Source organism: Ylistrum balloti, unplaced genomic scaffold (assembly GCF_031769215.1).
Source record: "Ylistrum balloti isolate Yb309-2 unplaced genomic scaffold, AGI_CSIRO_Ybal_v1 Utg371004, whole genome shotgun sequence".
In the NCBI taxonomy this organism is placed as follows: Eukaryota; Metazoa; Mollusca; class Bivalvia; order Pectinida; family Pectinidae; genus Ylistrum; species Ylistrum balloti.
Genome location: NW_026782560.1, coordinates 615,653 through 625,298, shown reverse-complemented (window position 1 = coordinate 625,298; position 9,646 = coordinate 615,653).

Here is a 9,646-nt window from a genome sequence, read left to right as displayed (position 1 = left end):
TGTGTTTTACAGTTCCAAGAGGCTGGACGGATACAGTGCTGCCTAAATCAAACATAAAAAATAATCTGGTATCTTATAAGCTGCTGGTCACGTGGGGATTTGGGCGGTGATGAGATTTTGATATAAACCAGCTGACCACACTGATGTGTCTCGGTAGATAACCAATGCTTTAGTGAACGTGATAAAAGGTAGTTGTGGAACCTCAATGTAAATGATGTTTACCAAACATCCAAAACTAAAGACAAAATAGTTCACTGGGAAAAATATCATGGAATTCTACAATGTATTTTACATGCTTTCATGTCGAATGGTATTTAATGAATTCTGTGAAACAATGTATTTTACAGATAATCTTTTGTCGGAATGTGTTTGTTGTTTTAGCCATATCATATCTAGACAACCTTGTGTTAATGTCACTAATTTAAATCCATGAAGTATGTATTATGACTTGATGGATTCTCGGTAAACGCAGAAATAGTATTTGGATAAGAACAAAAGAAATCGAATTATAAAAAGTAGATGTTTATTCCAATGCAGATTAAATTGTATTGGAAAGACGTTGTTTGACACCTGAAGCATTTCAGTAGAAGAAACAGAAATATTGGATATGTAACATTACAAAAACACACCAAAAATATTACAAGTGATCGCAGTCATATCTGGAACAAATGGCACATATTTTCAGAAATAAATATATGACTTAGAAACATGTAATAGAAACGAAGACAAATTTTGACAAGTACTCTAACCGGACATCGAACTTACAGTTTGAATCTCTGTACTACCTTGCAATGAAAAATTCTTCTCTCTTCACTCTTCAAAGAATGTAGGATGGATATCATAACAGAGGGTATCGAAACATTCATAATATAAAGAGACCTACATCTATAAGTCATAAGTTTATCGATTGACACATACATATATAAATATACATATATACCGAAAAATACACGTAAATATGATAAAAGCAAGGATCGACAATGTAAAGTCCCTTTCTAATTATTATCTTAATAGAACTAAAGTACCTTTCCTTTGATACTTACATGTTTCAATTCAAAAATACAAATGGATATATCGACAAACATCACGTAGAAAAAATCACGTGAAAAGGAAATCGTTCCCTATCTCATTTTACAACTGTCAAAGCAATTAAATTAATGGAATAGTGTTTTCTCTAGCTCAATAAATTGAAGCATCAAATGTAGAAAATGTGTATGACTCTCCATCTTGCTTGAGGCCATGTAACCAATCACATGTTTCCCAAAAGATTTAAAAGTATTTTCCGCTTTTTGAAGGATGTCAAGTGTAGCCAGCCCTGACACATAATACATTGTCATACACTCGACAGGCAGACGACAATGTGTAATATCATTGGTTACACCAATATTATAGCATTACGCTTAAGAATCACTTGAAATCATAGCTGTCTTATTGTCATGTTTCAGGTTTGTGAGATATATAGCTACACAAACGACCTACGCCATTGCTGAGTACTTTGGATGAAGATGTTTAGGTAAAATTATTGTAAATGTACAAGAAAATAGACAATGATATCCTTAATTTGGTTAGGAGTATGATATATCGATATATCGATAGGATTTATCAAAAGAAGTGTAATGAATTTTCCATCCTTTTTTATTTTCAAAATGCCTAAATATGACGTGAACTTACGCAATATGGCTTTACTGATGATCTAAAAAAGAGAAGAACGGTTTTCAATTTATCTACATATCAGTTTCGTTAGCGATTTAATTAACCTCGAATTTGTTGCATTAAAAAAATTACGTTTCTTAAAGTGATATCATACCAATTTATCTGTACAAAGTTAAAACGTGACCTACTTTGATGAGCTAAAAGTATCTGAATTTCCTAGACAAAACAAAACGGAACAAATTATCGCAAAAATCCAAAGAAATATTGAGTTACAAAATACACATGGCTATTCCGTTATAGGACTCACATGAGTTTAGTTCACCGAGAAAGTGGCAACACACTGTTTCTTCTCGAATTCCGACAATCTGAATATATACATATACATACTATCAACTTTCCAAAGCAAAGAGTATTAGTGCTATCTGCAGGTCACCCAATGTCAGATAGCGTTCCTTGATCTACTAACTCCGACTAACCTTAGAGATATGACTTAATTATTATATTGATACTGACACGCATGTTAGGACGGTTTTTTTTAAAATAAAAACAAAATACGAAAACCATATCAATGAAAACATTTTTCTTCATACATCGGATGCATGTAAAAGACAATATTTTATGATTGTTTCTTCATAATATCTGATAGATTCTAATGAAATAAAATGACTGGAAGATTCAACTTAACCTTACACTGGTGCCATAACTAGGCATAATTTCTATAGAAAATATTTGTGCATTCAATCAACAGATGTAGTTATTGTATGTAACAAACAGAGTTTGAAGAAGACGAATATCTTTATTGGCCGCTATATTCGACACACAATATCTGTTTTAATGAACCTGTTTTAAACTTCAGGTTTTAACTGATTTTTCTGCTTGCTACAGCAAGAATATTTGGGGGAAAATACGAGCTTATATCATAGCGTTTTCTATCTAGATTGTTATATTCACCTTTAAAACAGACATCCGAGGACAGTGGTTATTCGAATAATAAGAAATCAACTTCCTCTGTATCAGTTTAATAGTGCCCCGGTTCAGAACATACACATGCACTTGACGCTGTTCTAAAATTGTCTGATATATGAAAATCACGAACTTTATTTAAATCTAAATTTTGACTTTTCTTTCGATCACTTTGGAGTTTTCTCATTCGCCTCCTAGGCGTCAAAAGTTAGGCCCTTAGCATCAGCTATAAGATGCAGTTCAATTCATTGTTTGGCTCTACTGTATTTAACTCCAGATTATTAAAAGATGTTATTCACTTGCCTGTCATTTGTTTAATGTTGTTATGATTTGTGTAAATTAAATATAAAAACGTATAAATGCTTATACAAACAGACTTTGTGAAACATTTTACAGTAAACTTGTTTTTTCCATGAAACGTAATTTAGTAGAAAATATAATATTTGCCTTAGCAGATATTAACCGCTGTCCACATAGTGAAGGGAAGGCAATTTAAGAGCATACCAGATGTCGGACCAGGTACTTGTGAAAAATCACGTCTAGATACCAATATATGGATGATGCCTATCAAAGTTTTTATAAATCAGATAGCATCTCTATGTTACATTTTGCTTTTAATAATAATTTATTAACCCAGACACTGAAAGGCCTAGATTGCTAATTTCTGTTGGTTAAATTAATAGGAATATGATGGTTACACCAAGTGAGGAAAAAGGGAAATTCGCGCTGGGATGTATAATCAAATTATTAAGGAAAGTCATAGGATTTTTAAACGATACTACTGTGAGTATGTTTACTTTGATATTTTTCTTTTGTTATTAGTTTTTTCTTCATTCACAATGATTCATGATGTGATCGTCTATTGCTATAGAAGAGTTTTCAAACTTTTCTATCGGTTTCAAAATATTTTCATCAGTCATGGAAACCAATTCGTAATATTTCTTTATGATATATACAATAACTAAAAGATATCCTGATATTAAATAATAATAAACAAGTTTGAGATTATTTTATGATAGAAAATAAAACACCTGCAGTGCAGGAAGGACGCATACATATTCAGAACAATATTAGCATATTTCTGATTTAAAATTGATTCAATTTCTGTGAATATTCCACGATGGTATCCAATTGCTTTTGAAGATTATTTATACGTTTCTAAGGGAGAGGGATTCTTTTACGTTTTATGTCATAAAATACACCAATGGAGAAATGAGAACTTCGAAACTTTTCAGAAAATATCGGTATAGTACAAAAACCTTTCGTAGAGCACGCGACATGGAATGCAAAAAGTCCGTGATTCTACTGTTATCAAAGGGACACAGATTCCTTTGACTACACGAAAGAATTTTCAATTAGAGGGGTCACGAAAAGTTGTTTAAAATATACGAAATTTTCTTTCTGCCCTGAAACTTTTCAAAAAATTAAAGAAGAAAAAATCTTTTCATCTTTATATCTTTTAACAAAAATTGTCTATTGTTTTGCGACAAAAGTATAAACTTTGGTTTCAAAACCAAACCTAAAATTGTTATATTCTTATATTCTATTTCTTTTCTTTAAAAAAGATTGGTATAAAATGCCTTAAACACATTAAACTAACTATATGGGCAGAATCCAATTAAAAATAAAATTCTTAGATATTTTTAGCTTCCGTATAAATGTCATTTTCATAAATGGCTATAGGTACTTTAGCAGCAGTTCTTTCTGATAAGATAAGATATTTGAGCATCGTCTGTGTAATTCTAATGAAAATATAATGATAATGCATATTATATTTTAAGAATACTTCGAGAGTTACTTACCCAATAAACCAACAACTTCTCGTGTAAATATTCCAAGTTAAAATGTTTCATCCGAATGGGAAAGCCGAATTAAATAATATCTTTTAAATTTCATATTTCCATCATTTTGATAAAACATGTCATATTTACGAAATGTTTTTTAAATTGCACTTATCAACATATCAATATTTTCATCCATATTTATCAAATCCAGTTTTTTAAAACATTTTATCGGGGAATTTTAAAAGCATTTATTTGTTATTATGCTTATTATCTTTATCTGGTATCTTATCACTTCTAACATTTTCGATTTTTATCATACCTGCATATTAAATATCGGTTCGTTTCATATTAATATCTCTATGCAATTTCGACTTTCAAACCATTGTATGATAAAATATTGGGGATCTCTGCCTTTCTCAAAATTTCTCGGTACCGCGAGAAATTTAGTGAAAAGATAAAATCACAAGGATAGGGTTAGTGATTCCGCCGCTACTTCAGGTGCTCTGTTCATCCCTCTGTCCGTATAAAAAATGTATCTCATGTCTTTGATATAAAATTATACTAGCACACAGCATTTTTTATATCTTAATTCGGATAGAGTGGCTGCGTCAACACAGCTTTATCTAGCTAAATAACCTTCCCCCCACTCTTTCCACTACCCAGCCACAGCAATGTGACAAGGAATTTACAAAAATGGAGAAACAAATTGGGAGGAACATTCTAAGTTCGCATGATAATTTTTCGCATAAAGATTTTAGTTTTTATTTCGTTGCCACACACCGTGATCAGGGAAAACGGGCCACTGAAAGATACCACCCAACACGCTGATATTTTCGTCACTGGCTTAGTGTACCATATGTTTTTTAGGTAAAGAAGTTGATATTTGCTCTCAGGTTTGATGTCAGTTGTACGCAAACAGAAGCTCTTACGTCGGATTATCACCCGACACGTATACTGAGGAGGAACTCTGGGGAACTTAGATATACTTTATGTATCAAACATCTCCCGGCATTTCCTGTCTGTGTATTGAATAACATGAAAAAATTACGGATCATGATAAATAATATCCAGTTATTCAGAATCATTTAACATACGTGAATTCTGAGTGTACATGCCGAACTTTGTACTGTTGTGTCAAGGGATACAGCCTAAATTCATTAAGGACTTGTGTATGATAGATTTAAGAAGGCAATTAAATACTGCGAATTTGGAAACTTACTCAATATTGCATATTTCAATCAATTACCGTGCGTTCAAAGGCAGCGCTGGTCAGCTCTCAGACCAGTACAAATCAAGCAATTATGTATCTAAAAGAGATTTTTTATCATTAGATAGATACATCAATTCAGTATCTTAGGAAAGATTCGTTGCCATTGTCGATATCATTAAGGTATAATTGCCTCTAGCCCTTACTCCTGCCTCTCTTAACGCTTAAAAAAGCACGTGCACTTCAGATAAGTTAGAGAGGTTTAAGTGTTAGAGTTAAAAAATAAAAAAAACCTAGCGTACCACACAAGACGATAGGTTTTCGGAAGTGAATAAAATGGTCCCATTCCATAGTATGATATTCATCATCTCCCTAATGAGTAATCTCGGTGGAACTTGCTTGTATCAATCTTCTGTCAATCAGGAGTAGTCTTCTATATCATTCATCATCTGCAAAACACATTTGCACACACTTACAACAGATTTTTTATGATGGACAAAATGTTGAATATGTAGCGATGACGAGAAAATATATTTATTACTTGGGCGTGAAAAAAACCACACACACAAATTGTAATTATCATTTAAATATCAATTAAAATGAATTATGGTTAATAAAATACATGTATATTAATTCCTAAAATAAAATTGATATTTTCGTTTTTCGAATATCGAAGCTATCTGTATGTCAGTGTAATTAGCTTTAAATGTTAATTGGTACATTTTTCATAATTCGTATCATCTGTTGCTATTGGTTGTGAATGCTTATTTTCTTTTTTAAGGATGGTGTATTTATATATTTGAATATATGTACATATTTTATCTTACAGTTACGGTACATTAGAAAATTTGCAGGATTAGATCACGTGATAATACATAATCTTGTGTTTTTTTCCAAATTAAACAAAAGATTTTTATACTTTATTATTCTCGTTATCGGAAATGCCGACAAAACAATTATTTGATATAGCACCAGTCTTCCATGGCAAAGAAAATTATTTTACCGCAGGACAGATCTCACTTCTTTCAGAAATAGATAAATAAATGAACAAAATAAAAAAAAGATGTGTGCTATGTTGAACGATAAAGCAGTTCTTTTTAATTCAATAATATTTACATCAATTAAGCGTTATCTTTTGATTCTATTTGCTCTATTTATTTACAAACGAGAAAAATCGAAACAGCAAGGTTCACCACTTAACATAGCGTTGCTCTTCCATCACTTTTTGCCATTCCTTCGCAGGTCACTTTTTCACAAAAAGTATTTTTCGCGAGATCCATATATAAACATACTGTTTCAAGGTAGTATTGCTTGCACTGTCGGCATTCATGTAGCGTTTCTTATAAGACAATGTAATGAAATTGATTTATATATTAGATCAAATGTTAAAGATGTATTACTTAATACGAGTAATTCATCAATGCTTATCCTCGCTACATATCGTTGTCTGCGTTGTATCAATTCAATTATCATATTCTTATTTAAAATAGAAATATTAACATAAACGTGATAGTGAATTCATTTATGAATCTTTCAATAGAACGTTGTCAAACACGCTACCCTAGAGGAATCAATTTGCATAATAAACCAGATATTTAACCAATTGTAAAGCAGATTTTATTTGATGTCATTGAAACGAAACATCACAAAATGCGCACAATACGAACGCTAGTCTTTCCCACCTTTAAAACAAGATTTAAACAGTTAAAATATTTTAAAGATGATTGCTAATGTCAATGCATTTAGGCTACGTTTGATTTATTTTTTCTTTAACGGCCAATCAGAATTCAACATGTTTATCTTTCAGAGAACATTTGAAAAATACATCTCGTAGAAATGCAAATTTCTTAAAAAATCTCCTAAGATGATATAAGATTGTACAAAAGACACACAAATGAATGACACATTTCAATACAAATTTAGAATTAGATACAATAGAGGCAAATAATGAATACCATCAATAACACTTTATTTACACAAAAAAAAAAAAAAAAAAAAATCTCAAAACAAATAGAGATATACAGAGCGATGGTTGATATGTGATGTTCGTAAATCAGTGTGACTGCATATATTTGAACATAAAGACTGATGTTTCGTATGTCTCTTTATATATATGCCTGAACATGACGATCCAACATTATTTCTATAATTGAAAAATAAAGATTATGAATATGAAACTCTGCCTCTAGATCAAATGAAAGTTTTTTTTATCTCATTAAGATTAATATGTAGACATATGAATATTGTAAAAAAGATAAAATTTGTTTTGTATAAAGTGGTAAGTCAGAATTTTAAAAAGTATTTTATAAACGTTTTAACATTTCGTTTAAATGCTTTATCTTTAGCTTTCATTTCCCTGCTTAAATTTTTAATTTCAGACATGATTTATTAAACATAGATTGATTTATATAAGAATTAAGAGTTTTATAGAAGGTAAGGACTTAAGCAATACTACAAACATCAAGTCTACTTGCGAAAATCAAAGAGAAGAATGTCGTTCCAAAATTGTCGAAATGTTAGAAAAATAGAAACATATACAATTATCTAAATCATGATTTTATTCAACAAAGATATCTAAATTAGTCAATTATTTGAAAATTCAAAATATCCCAAATCCATCTATCTTTTCGCTATCATCAAGTCACTATGAACGTTTTTGCGAAAGAAGTATGATTTCAAAATAAATTAAAACAGATAACTTATACTGACTAAAGAGGTATTTTCAATGAAACTACTTTTTCATTTATTGTCAACTGCTACTTTTGTGATATCGGTTTAGGAGAAGTATTTAAATGTTTAAATTGTGAAAACCTATCATCTGTCAAGGTATTTGTATTACCTTTCCCCTCTTTGAGTCAAAAGACTAGCCTGTCCTGCAAATAATTTTATATACCGCTCTATATCTGGCCTTAATTAAACAGTATACGGGGAAAGTATTATTCTCGCCTTTAAATTGAATTTGTTACTTTCTTTCAGTGTTTAATTCACTCTAAAAACGTCACGACATACTTTTAATCCATGACATCAAATATAAGATCACATGTTATTTCCAACCTTTTTGTAAAAGGAAGAAATATAAGTATAAGATACCTTTTAATCGTGTATACAAAAATGGATTTCATATAATAATTACCATAAATTTGAAAGAATAAGACCACATGCTCAGATCTGAATAAAATCACACTCTTCAAAAAGAACAAACTCTGCAGATTCTTAATTCAAACATTGTACCAAAACATAAGTTTTACATAAGTAAATAGAACATTTCAATATGACCTTAGAGTTAGACACAGTAATACCAAATAATAGCTTAAACTCCATCATACAGCTGTTTCAACCCTTTAAGTCTCGTCAGTGATCCTAAGAGCCTAAATTTTGAGACCTAGGATGCGAATGAGAAAAATCCAAAATGTTCAGCAGAAATGCAAAAATCTAGATTGGGAACTGCACAAGCCACATGATTCCATAAATTTCGTATATCTGCTAATTACAGAACACCGCCAAGTACACGTGTTATTCTTAGAAATATCAGTATTCGAATGAATTAAAATGTGCATGTAGTTTACTGAAAACCTCTGGGAATACCACCAAGATTCTACCACTTCCAATCTCGAAAATTGTACAAAAGACACATACAATCACGAATTACATGTGGTGACACGTTCCATTATTTACGATTTTATGTCTCTATCGAATTCCTGAATTCTGTGATTTTTAGCGTCATACCATTTTCCTATGTATGTTCTCCCGCGTTGTTCCGTGTAATACGCTGTCCATTTATCCATCTGTTTGATCAACTTTCTTTGCCTTATTTATGTATAAAAAAGAAATCTAAAAGCCTTTCTGTGTATCGTTAAAGCATTTGTATTCATCTGGTATGTGTTTATTAAAAAACAAATAATGTAAAATATTTCGGAAAGAAAGTAAAAAGATAAATAAATCAATAAACGACATAAATATACAATATCATTTTTCATTGTGTTATCCAATATGTCTAATTTTCGTTTCTCACATTTTGTTACTTTTTCCTAAACGAAAT